Consider the following 9,152-nt stretch of genomic DNA (forward strand, 5'->3'; position numbering starts at 1 on the left):
CATTAATATTCAACCAATTTAGTTAAATAATAGTTTGGAGCGAATTGGATATTTTGTTTGTATGCCTTTGAGATCAGAGGAATGCTTTTCAATATGAGAATCGAGTAGAGGCCAATACGGGCGAATGTGACTCCATGACTCACTTCGTACCATCATCCCCGATCCTCCTTTCGTGGTTCCGAACCATATGGAGTTAGTAATCTCATGGATTATGAATGGGGTGTAACCTTCACGGGTCAATCGTTGTTGCCTATCGTTGTCCCTTATCGTGATTGCCTTTTTATGATCCGTGAACGGTTTACAAGTTCCTTAAAAAAACTTGTTGGCGGCTCCCTACTTTATTTGTCCCTAATCGTATTATGTCAATTCCCACTTCCTATGAGTGCCAAGCATATTCACAACATGCTCTAACGTAGGCGCACTTTAAACGACGCCTACAAACATGTAAGACATTAGAGAAAGTAAATAATTTAGAAGGAGTTGTAAGAGAGAAAGAACCAATGTTTGCTATCGGAAGAGATGAGCCATCACCAATCACAATTTCATCCGAGCCATCATAAGGTGCATGTAGAGAAAGATTGTTGAGATCATTTGTGACATGATGAGATGCTCCACTGTCTAAAAGCCAACCATTATTAGTCGAGGAGCCGGGATTAACTGAGTGCACCATATGAGCTTGGGGTAGAGAATGGGAATGTTGACCCATATGACTCGTTTTAGCATAGACCGGATTTGGTACGACAATGTTAGGAAATAGATTCTTGAATATATTGCATTTGTCGAGAGCATGACCGGTAGTACGACACCATTGACATTTACCCAAAAAAGGGCGTTGTGACTTCACTGAAGAAGGAGAGTGAGGAGTAGGAAGCAAGCCCGGTGAAGAAGAGTTTGATTGCTGACCCTTGTGATAACCTTTCTTGTATTGAGTAGCATGCAAAGTGGTCGGGTATTGGGTGGGGGAGGGTGTATTAGCAACAACCACCTCCTTAGTAATGAGTTCTTCATGAAGTTCTTCAAATGAAATGGCGGTGTCTCGCGCATTGACATCATCAATGACAGATTTGTACACCTCATAATCAAGTCCATGGAGCACCTTGTCAATGATATCCTCATGGTCCATAGGCTTTCCCATAGAGGCAAGACGATCGATGTGCCTCTTGATGTCCCTCATATACTCATGAATTGATTGGTTGGTATGAGTAATTTTGGAGAGTTGAGCCTTGATTTGTTTGAATTGCCCACGAGATGGACTAGCATAAGTGGAGGAGAGGATGTCCCATGCCTTCTTGGAAGTATCAGTTTGAGATACAAGAGGTACAAGGTCTTGGGAAAGAGATCCAATTAGAGCACAAAAAATAAGTCGATCTTGTCGGAACCAAGTTAAGGCTGCTGGATTGGAGATAGATGAGCCATCATCATTGGTGATATAGGTAGAAGGAGAGGGAAAAGAGCCATCAACATATTTCCACAGGTCATAGCCTAGAAGAGTTGCTTGCAATTGAGTCTTCCAGGCTATGTAATTGGTGGGTGTCAATTTGATGGTATTTTGTAATTGTAAAATGGTGAATGGTCTGGCAGGCTCATTAGAATTAGGAATGAGGGACTGATCATTAGCCATTGGAAGAGAGAAAGAAATTTGAATAGAGTAGAATCTTTTAGGCGACTGATACCATATAGAGTTTAGGAGAAGAGATACTTTTCTCATTAAGGAGTTAAGCCTTTATATAGGCAATTACAAGAGAGGTTACAGTGGGATTTGAGAGAATAAAATCCCCTAAAATTAAGCTTATACATAAGAGAAATACTAGGAATACTAATAAGTAAACTAAGAACCTGTACAAGCAAATTGACTATATTCTACAATATACAATAAAATAATATCCAATAATTTGGGTGATTAGTTTTGACTAATTTATATCTTCTACATGTTGTATGTATTAGAGAGGCTGCGAGTCTAGTTGAGCTGCAGTAAATGACTTGAAGATGGACAAGGAATGTGTGGCATTTTACTTGATAATCTTGCAATTACTTCATCAGCTTGTTCGCAACTTTTGCTTGATATACTGCCAAGTGACAACTACTCTGTCTGCCTGCTTGCATAATTTTGTTGTGCAAATTCTTTTTGCTTTGAGTCAGGACGTTTATCTGTGAGAAAGATTTTGGGATTTTGGAGTTGACATAAACTATATTGTTATTTGAAAGAGAAAATTGTGAAAAAGGACCTTTTAAGCGGTCGACTTTTTGAAAAGGGACCTTTTAAGTTAAAATTTGTGAAAAATGACCTTTTAAGTTGCATTTTGTTTGTAGTGGGTACTTGGGTGCTCTTGCATGGTGGTCAACGCCGGAGCTCCGGCGTTGACTCCGGCGTTGACTATCACGTGATAGTCACGTGACTTATTATTATTAAAAAAAACCCAAATTTCCCTCTTTCCCGACCGAACCCTTTCATTTTCCCCCCTTTCTCTCTCCTCCTGGAAACCTTTTTTTTTTTCTTTTTTTTTTAAAAGCTCCTGGAAACTTAAACAATAAGACAGTAAAAGAACATAACACATAAAGATGAGGAAGATCAAATTGTTGGGATTTAATTTATAGCATATTCATTCAGTCATACTCCATATCTACACCAAAATATTGTTCATCAAAATATTGTTTAACCAAAATATCCAGACGAAGCATAATTCTAAGTACAGACATAATTTACCAAAATACAAATGTTTACTACATTAATCAAATTTTAGATAAACAACTTTGCTGGGAAGGTTGCGATGCTTGGAGTACATTCACAGAAGCTATCTTCCTTCTCTTGTTCCTTGTTGTAGTAGGTTGGCTGGAAGACTTTGATTTTTTTGATGTAGATGGTGCTTGTGAAGTTAAGATGTTGTTGAAGCAGGGGTTAGTGCTTGTGAAGTTGCATATGTTGTTAAAGCAGGGGTTGTAGATGGTGTGGCCTGCTGTGAAGTGTTGGCCCCTTTGTCTCCCTTTGGTGGTCTGCCACCTTTTCTCAAAGGCTCTTTGCTCAAAAGTGGTCTGAAACATTTTGTTTTTGAATGACCTAAGCCACCGCACCTTCTGCAATTGTTTAGCTTCTTTGGCCTGTTCACATACTTACCCTCATCAAGTTCTTTCTTTCTGTTTTTCTTTGAAGGCCTGCCTGGCAAAACCATATATGGAGGTGGGAGGGGTTTTGGCATGGTGGAGTTCTCCCATTGGTTATGACCTGGCATACTAGAGAACTTAGGAGAATAAGTTGCAGCATAAGTTGTTACATGATAGGCTGGATGCACATACTCTTCGTAGTTCAATCTTCTCTTCGCAATGCAAGCTAATGCATGCCAACACGGGATTCCCATCAAGCTCCACCTATAACAACCCACAATTTTTATTCTGAAGGTTCACAACATAGGTATCTTCCTCATGGTCCACTTCAAACTCAAAAATATTTGCTTGTCTGATTCTCATGTTGTAGACTTGTTTCTGTCCCCTCTCAATCATCTTTACAACACTTGGCATTATAAGACCATCAAAATCTTTTAAGCCTTCTCTCTTGGCACAACTTCTCATCATCACATATCTATGAATCCACTCCATCAAAGACAGTATTGGTTTAGTCCTAACTTCTCTCAAGACATTATTAAAACTTTCACAACAATTATAAAACAACATCCCCGACTTAGCTCTAGAACTAAAACCATGCCTCGACCAATGGTAATCTGGGATAACATTTAGGTAGTTGTATGCCTCTGTACTCATTTTCTTTATCTCATCCATATGGACTTTAAATTGATGCTGTATAATCACACATACATTATAAACCGTTGTTACTAAATTGTTCCAATTCTTTAAAAACAACAAGATATGCACATACATATGTACATTGATAGCAAGTTAGTTACTGCCAACTGCCAAGTATATATACATACCTTAGTCGAAGACCTTGCTTCTTTCCAAAATGACTCTTTGTATGCCTCTCCTGGGAACTTCTGTTTGAAGTTAGTCCATATATGCCTGCAGCAAAATCTGATATCTGCAGTAGGCATAATTGTACTGAAAGCATCAAGAAGGCCCTACAAACAAGACATTAATAATTTGTTAAAACGCAAAGAGCATCAATAAAGTATTCTGAAACAAATGTAGAACACTAACCTTTTGTATGTCGGACATGAAGGTAACATCATCATCTTCTAACTCTCTTACCCAAGTTACACCTCTAGCAACAAACCCAAGATATTTCACTAACAAGTCTAAAAACCATGTCCAAGTCTCAGAATTCTCTGTTTCAACCACAGACCATGCCACTGGGAATATGTTATTATTCCCATCTTTTTCCACCGCAGTTAGAAGAATTCCTGGGAATTGCCCTCTCAAATGACACCCGTCCTGTATTGGCCTACAACCAGCCATGAACCCTTCTTTAGATGGTTGTAGGCATATGTACATTCTTTGAAACAAGGGAGTGGGGTTTTCAATACCTGATAGCTTAACCACTGCGGTGCTTCCTGGATAATACATCCTAATGGTCTCAACATACTCCCAAACCTTCCCATACTCCTCTACAACATTCCCATTTATCATTTTTAGTGCTATACTCTTTGCAATATAACACTTAGAGTACCCAACTTCAACTCCTAACTCTATCCTCACTCTTTTCTGGAAGACAATTATCTTGTAAGTAGGGTCATCCCTAAAATCTTCAAGGTACCTTTATGCTAAATACTGACTAGTTACTTTGTTGTTTTCATGTTGATGCCCACACACATGCTCTAACCTAAGACTGAAATGTCTCTTCATTTTTCAATTTCTTACAGTGAACTTTGAACAAACATTTCCTCTTCTTCTTACACTGGCATTCTACCCTCTTGCCCTTCTTCCACTCACAATCACACCTTTGGGCACAAAAGACATTAATCCTTTTACTCTTGTTATGTAAAAAATAATACTTATACCCATTTTCAATTGCATGATGTTGTAAAGCTTTTCTAAAAACTGCAGCAGAAGAAAATTTCATGCCCAAACAGAGCATAATGGGTCTTTTGAAATCATATTTAGGGTTAAAAATAGAATACTCAACCTCTTCATCATCAGATACAACAACACTCCCTAATTCCTAATCACTTTCATTTAACTCATCATCACTATGCAACTGCATCCCCCCTGCCTCATGATACTCACCAACAGCTTCATTGTTCTGGGAGGGGTTCTCATCACTCAAACTCCTAGCAACAGTGTCAGATATGTCAAAGTCTACATACTTTGCAAACAAATCATCATCACTTCTGTCCTCATAATCATCCTCACTCAAACACACATCTTCATCATTATTGAAGTCACTCAAACCATGTGCAACACTACCCACTACTTCATTTAAAATAACCTGAAATTGTTTTTTAATCCTTCTCTTGGGTTTTTTATGGGATAAAATAGTATAAGTATGTTCTGGTTCTCTTGGGTCTTGCATTTTATAAACAAGGTACTGAGCATTAAACCTGAGTGAATTAAATACTACACATTCAGTCTAACTATGCAATTGATTAATTCAATAAACAACTAAAACAATTATAAAATAATCACAATAAATTAATCAAACCAAACTTCATAGATGTTCGTTTGCAAGTTAAAATAATAAAAAAAAATAACAGTTAAGCATACCCTTAATTTGTGGGTCAATGATCAATTCAATTCATTATTTTATAGAACATGATCTTATCATCTCATATTATAGTAATAAACACACTAATCCAAGTAAAATGGACAAACATTTCATATGGGACTTCGTATAAAAATTAAGGGCTTTTACCTTGTATTTTGGATTTTAGTAAAGCTAAATATCAATTCTTTGGATTTCTTACAAGTTTACTTGCGTTTACCTTTCCCAGCCATTGAAATCGGCAGCATAATAATTTAGGGCAAATGGTGAAAGTACAGGTTCCAATTTAGGCAAAAATGACGAAATTTAGAAGAGAGAGAAAAAAAAAACTTACCTTTTAATGTCAAAAAAATTGAATGCTTTGTCTTCAATTCATTGCTCACCAACAATGGCAGAAGGAGTACATGTTTGGCCCTCCATTTGCATAGCACATAAATGAAAAATTAGAGAGGAGGAGAGAGAAGGGGGGAAATGAAAGGGTTAGGTCGAGAAAGAGGGAAATTTTGGGGTTTTTTTTTAATAAGTCACGTGATAGTCACATGAAGTCACCGCCGGAGTCAACGGTGGAGCTCCGGCGTTGACCACCACGCAAGAGCACTCAAGTACCCTCTACAAACAAAATGCAACTTAAAAGGTCCTTTTTCACAAATTTTAACTTAAAAGGTCCTTTTACAAAAAGTCGACCGCTTAAAAGGTCCTTTCTCACAATTTTCTCTATTTGAAATAACAACTTATTTGTTTATTACAGTGCCTTGTTAGATGATCTTGTAGGTTTGATGGAAAATTATGGGAGTGAACTCAATAATATATATACGATTTTATTGTCTTGTTATATTAATCATTGCAAATAAAATTAACAATCATATATATAGCATGATATGGACATAAAGCAATAATATCACCATCTATAATGAGGATTGCTTAATTCATCATCATGAACAACAAGAACATTATACACAAAAATTGGTCTGAATAACACCGAATCACAACATTGTCTAAATTTGACATATCAAAAATTCAAGTATTTAGAAATCATATCAATCTTCTTTTAGATTGTTAGTAAATAAGCAAATTAAACAGAAAATAAAAAAATCAGTCACATTTGCACAATTGCAATTGCATAGTATTAGAATATAATTTAGAATAATACAATCATTCAATTTTATGTAAATTTAATCCAAAGTCAATCAATTACCTAAGTTAATCACTCGCACAGTCACTTTAGTACTCTAAAGTTAAAATCTATAATCTGAATCAATCAAATACACAAATTAATTCTACAAAGTAAAAATTAAATCTTGAATCTTGATTAAACACATAATAAATTAAATTATAATGTTGTAAAATTCACACAGCTTAAGTAAAGGTAAGAAATATCGAAATTTGTACAATTAGGAAGTCGGATCTCAGAAGCGGTGACGAACTTTTCCGGCAGTAAATTAGCATTATCAGGTCGGCAAATGCAATTGCGGTGGGGTTGGGTTGGGCGGAAGTAGTACTAAGCTAGTTAGTACTCAGTAGAATTGGGGGCATTTGAGCAAGTGTTGAGGCATTTGAGTTGGAGAGAGAAAATTAGGTAAGGGTTTTGTGAAAAGGGTGACTGTACAAGAACCTTTTATAAAAAAAAAATTAAAAAAATTAAATATTGCTTTTTATATTCCCCACTCACGTGAACATTTAGGAGAAATAAGGAGTCACTACTTGTTTGTAGTTAATGTAACAGACACATTTAGAATAGGGGTCCAATTTTTTGGGCTTATTTATTTTTTAACTTACTTGGGCTTATGGACTTGATTTTTTTTTTTTACAAAATGGGGCTGTAGTTGCTCACCATAAGGGCTTAATAGGTATGCCCCTGGACAGAAGTTACCTTGAAGTTTAGAGATGAAAACTGCACATATATACAGATCAACTTAGAAGTAACTGTTCCAAGAAATATACATATTAGGCTTTATGCAATTTTCAGCTGTTAAAAGATACACTAATGGTAAGAAAAAGGTTAAGTTGAACTATTTAGATATAAATCAGTCGTTTTCGTTAATACTTTGTCTTTACACCAAAGGATTGGACATTTCAAGATTCTGAATAAGATTAGCAGGGGTAGCAGTTATATTTCAACATTCAGAAGTTGGTTTATATTGAACTGAGTCATAAACCTAAGCTGAGCAGGTAGTATTTCCTTCAACTTGACAGCCTCAGATCATCCCCAAAAAATGAGCCAGAAAGAAATGGCAATACTCTGTCTAGAACACCTATCGAATTCTGCTAAGAGGTGCAGATTGTTCTCTTCAATCTTGAAGGATCCGTTTTCCAGTTGCTGTAATTGCAACCAAAACAATCTATTGCAATGAACCCAAGGCCACCTCCCATGACTCTCACCTACCACCGAAGACAGAGAGGATATCAAGGGCTTGTCACCACCAACAACAACTTACCATGGCAGCAGCAAAGGGAACAGAGGACTGAGCAGGGGACAAGCAACTTTATTGGTTTGTTTGTATTGCACTAAATTAGTAAAAAGACAAGGGTAGAAATTGTAGTAATTAAGGCTATGTTGCCAACTTAAGTAATGTAATGCTAGTATAAATAGTAGTAGTCTAGTAAGAAGAAGGCATTCAGAATATTTGTATTAGACTTGGAGAATCACCGCTTGTCCCCAAACATGGGCTGTAGATGGTCCGCTTGTCCCCCGGACGTGGGCTGTAGTTGGTTCGATTTTCCCCGAACGTGGGCTGTAGATGAGACCTGCAAAAATAAATTTGCCAATGGACTCGTATATATTGTGATTGACTTAACCACTGACTTGACCAAGTTTGACTTGATGTGACATGACATATGTATGACTTGTGAGTGTGTGTGTGCAGACACAAGCAAACGAAGATGCAAAAGCAAAAATTTTCCCTGTAGAAAGGGGGGTCCTATTTATAGGGAAAATGAGCAGAGGGAACACATGGAACCCTAAAAAGATAAAAACCCTAAAAAAATTTCCGTCAATTTTTGTCGTGAGTGGAGGGTACCGACTTTCTCCCGAAAAAGAAAGACGTGAAAAATGAAGTTTTGTTTTCGAACTTCCCTCGATAAAAATTATGAAAAAGTTTTTGAATTTCCCCAAAAGAAAATAATGAAAAAGGGAAGAAGTTTAGAACTTCCTCCTTAAGCAAGACGAAATGAATCGTATGGATTGAATTGCTTGTCTTGAAAATAATGTATGCATGATGAATGTTCTTTGGCCAGGAGGTTAAGGACAATTACATCATGTGACACGTTTGATGAATGAACTTAGGTCATGGAGCTAAGCATCATATATGGTGTAAAGAAGCAATCTTGAACGTCACTTAGGTCTGGAAGCTAAGCACGTATATAGATGAAATGATTGATGAGTATTGCATAATGAATGTTTCTTAGGTCAAGGAGCTAAGCATGATATGCGTTGTATTCAAAAATATATAAATGTTTCTCAACACATTATGCGATGCGTGAAACAATGAATATTGCTTAGGTCAGG

The 9,152-nt window shown here is 36.7% G+C and overlaps 1 long non-coding RNA gene across 1 annotated transcript; it reads right to left on the reverse strand.

Annotated features, from left to right (window-relative positions):
* Window positions 1–2,584: 2,584 nt before the first annotated feature.
* LOC145627127 (uncharacterized) lies at window positions 2,585–6,119 on the reverse strand. Its single transcript, XR_014111321.1, has 3 exons — window positions 5,982–6,119; window positions 3,924–4,067; window positions 2,585–3,789 (listed from the first exon to the last, which is right to left on the reverse strand). It is a non-coding gene; the product is annotated as an uncharacterized LOC145627127 (long non-coding RNA).
* Between the last annotated feature and the right edge of the window lie 3,033 nt (window positions 6,120–9,152).

The sequence above is a fragment of the Chenopodium album genome, chromosome 4 (genome assembly GCF_948465745.1).
Source record: "Chenopodium album chromosome 4, dcCheAlbu1.1, whole genome shotgun sequence".
Taxonomy (NCBI): Eukaryota; Viridiplantae; Streptophyta; class Magnoliopsida; order Caryophyllales; family Amaranthaceae; genus Chenopodium; species Chenopodium album.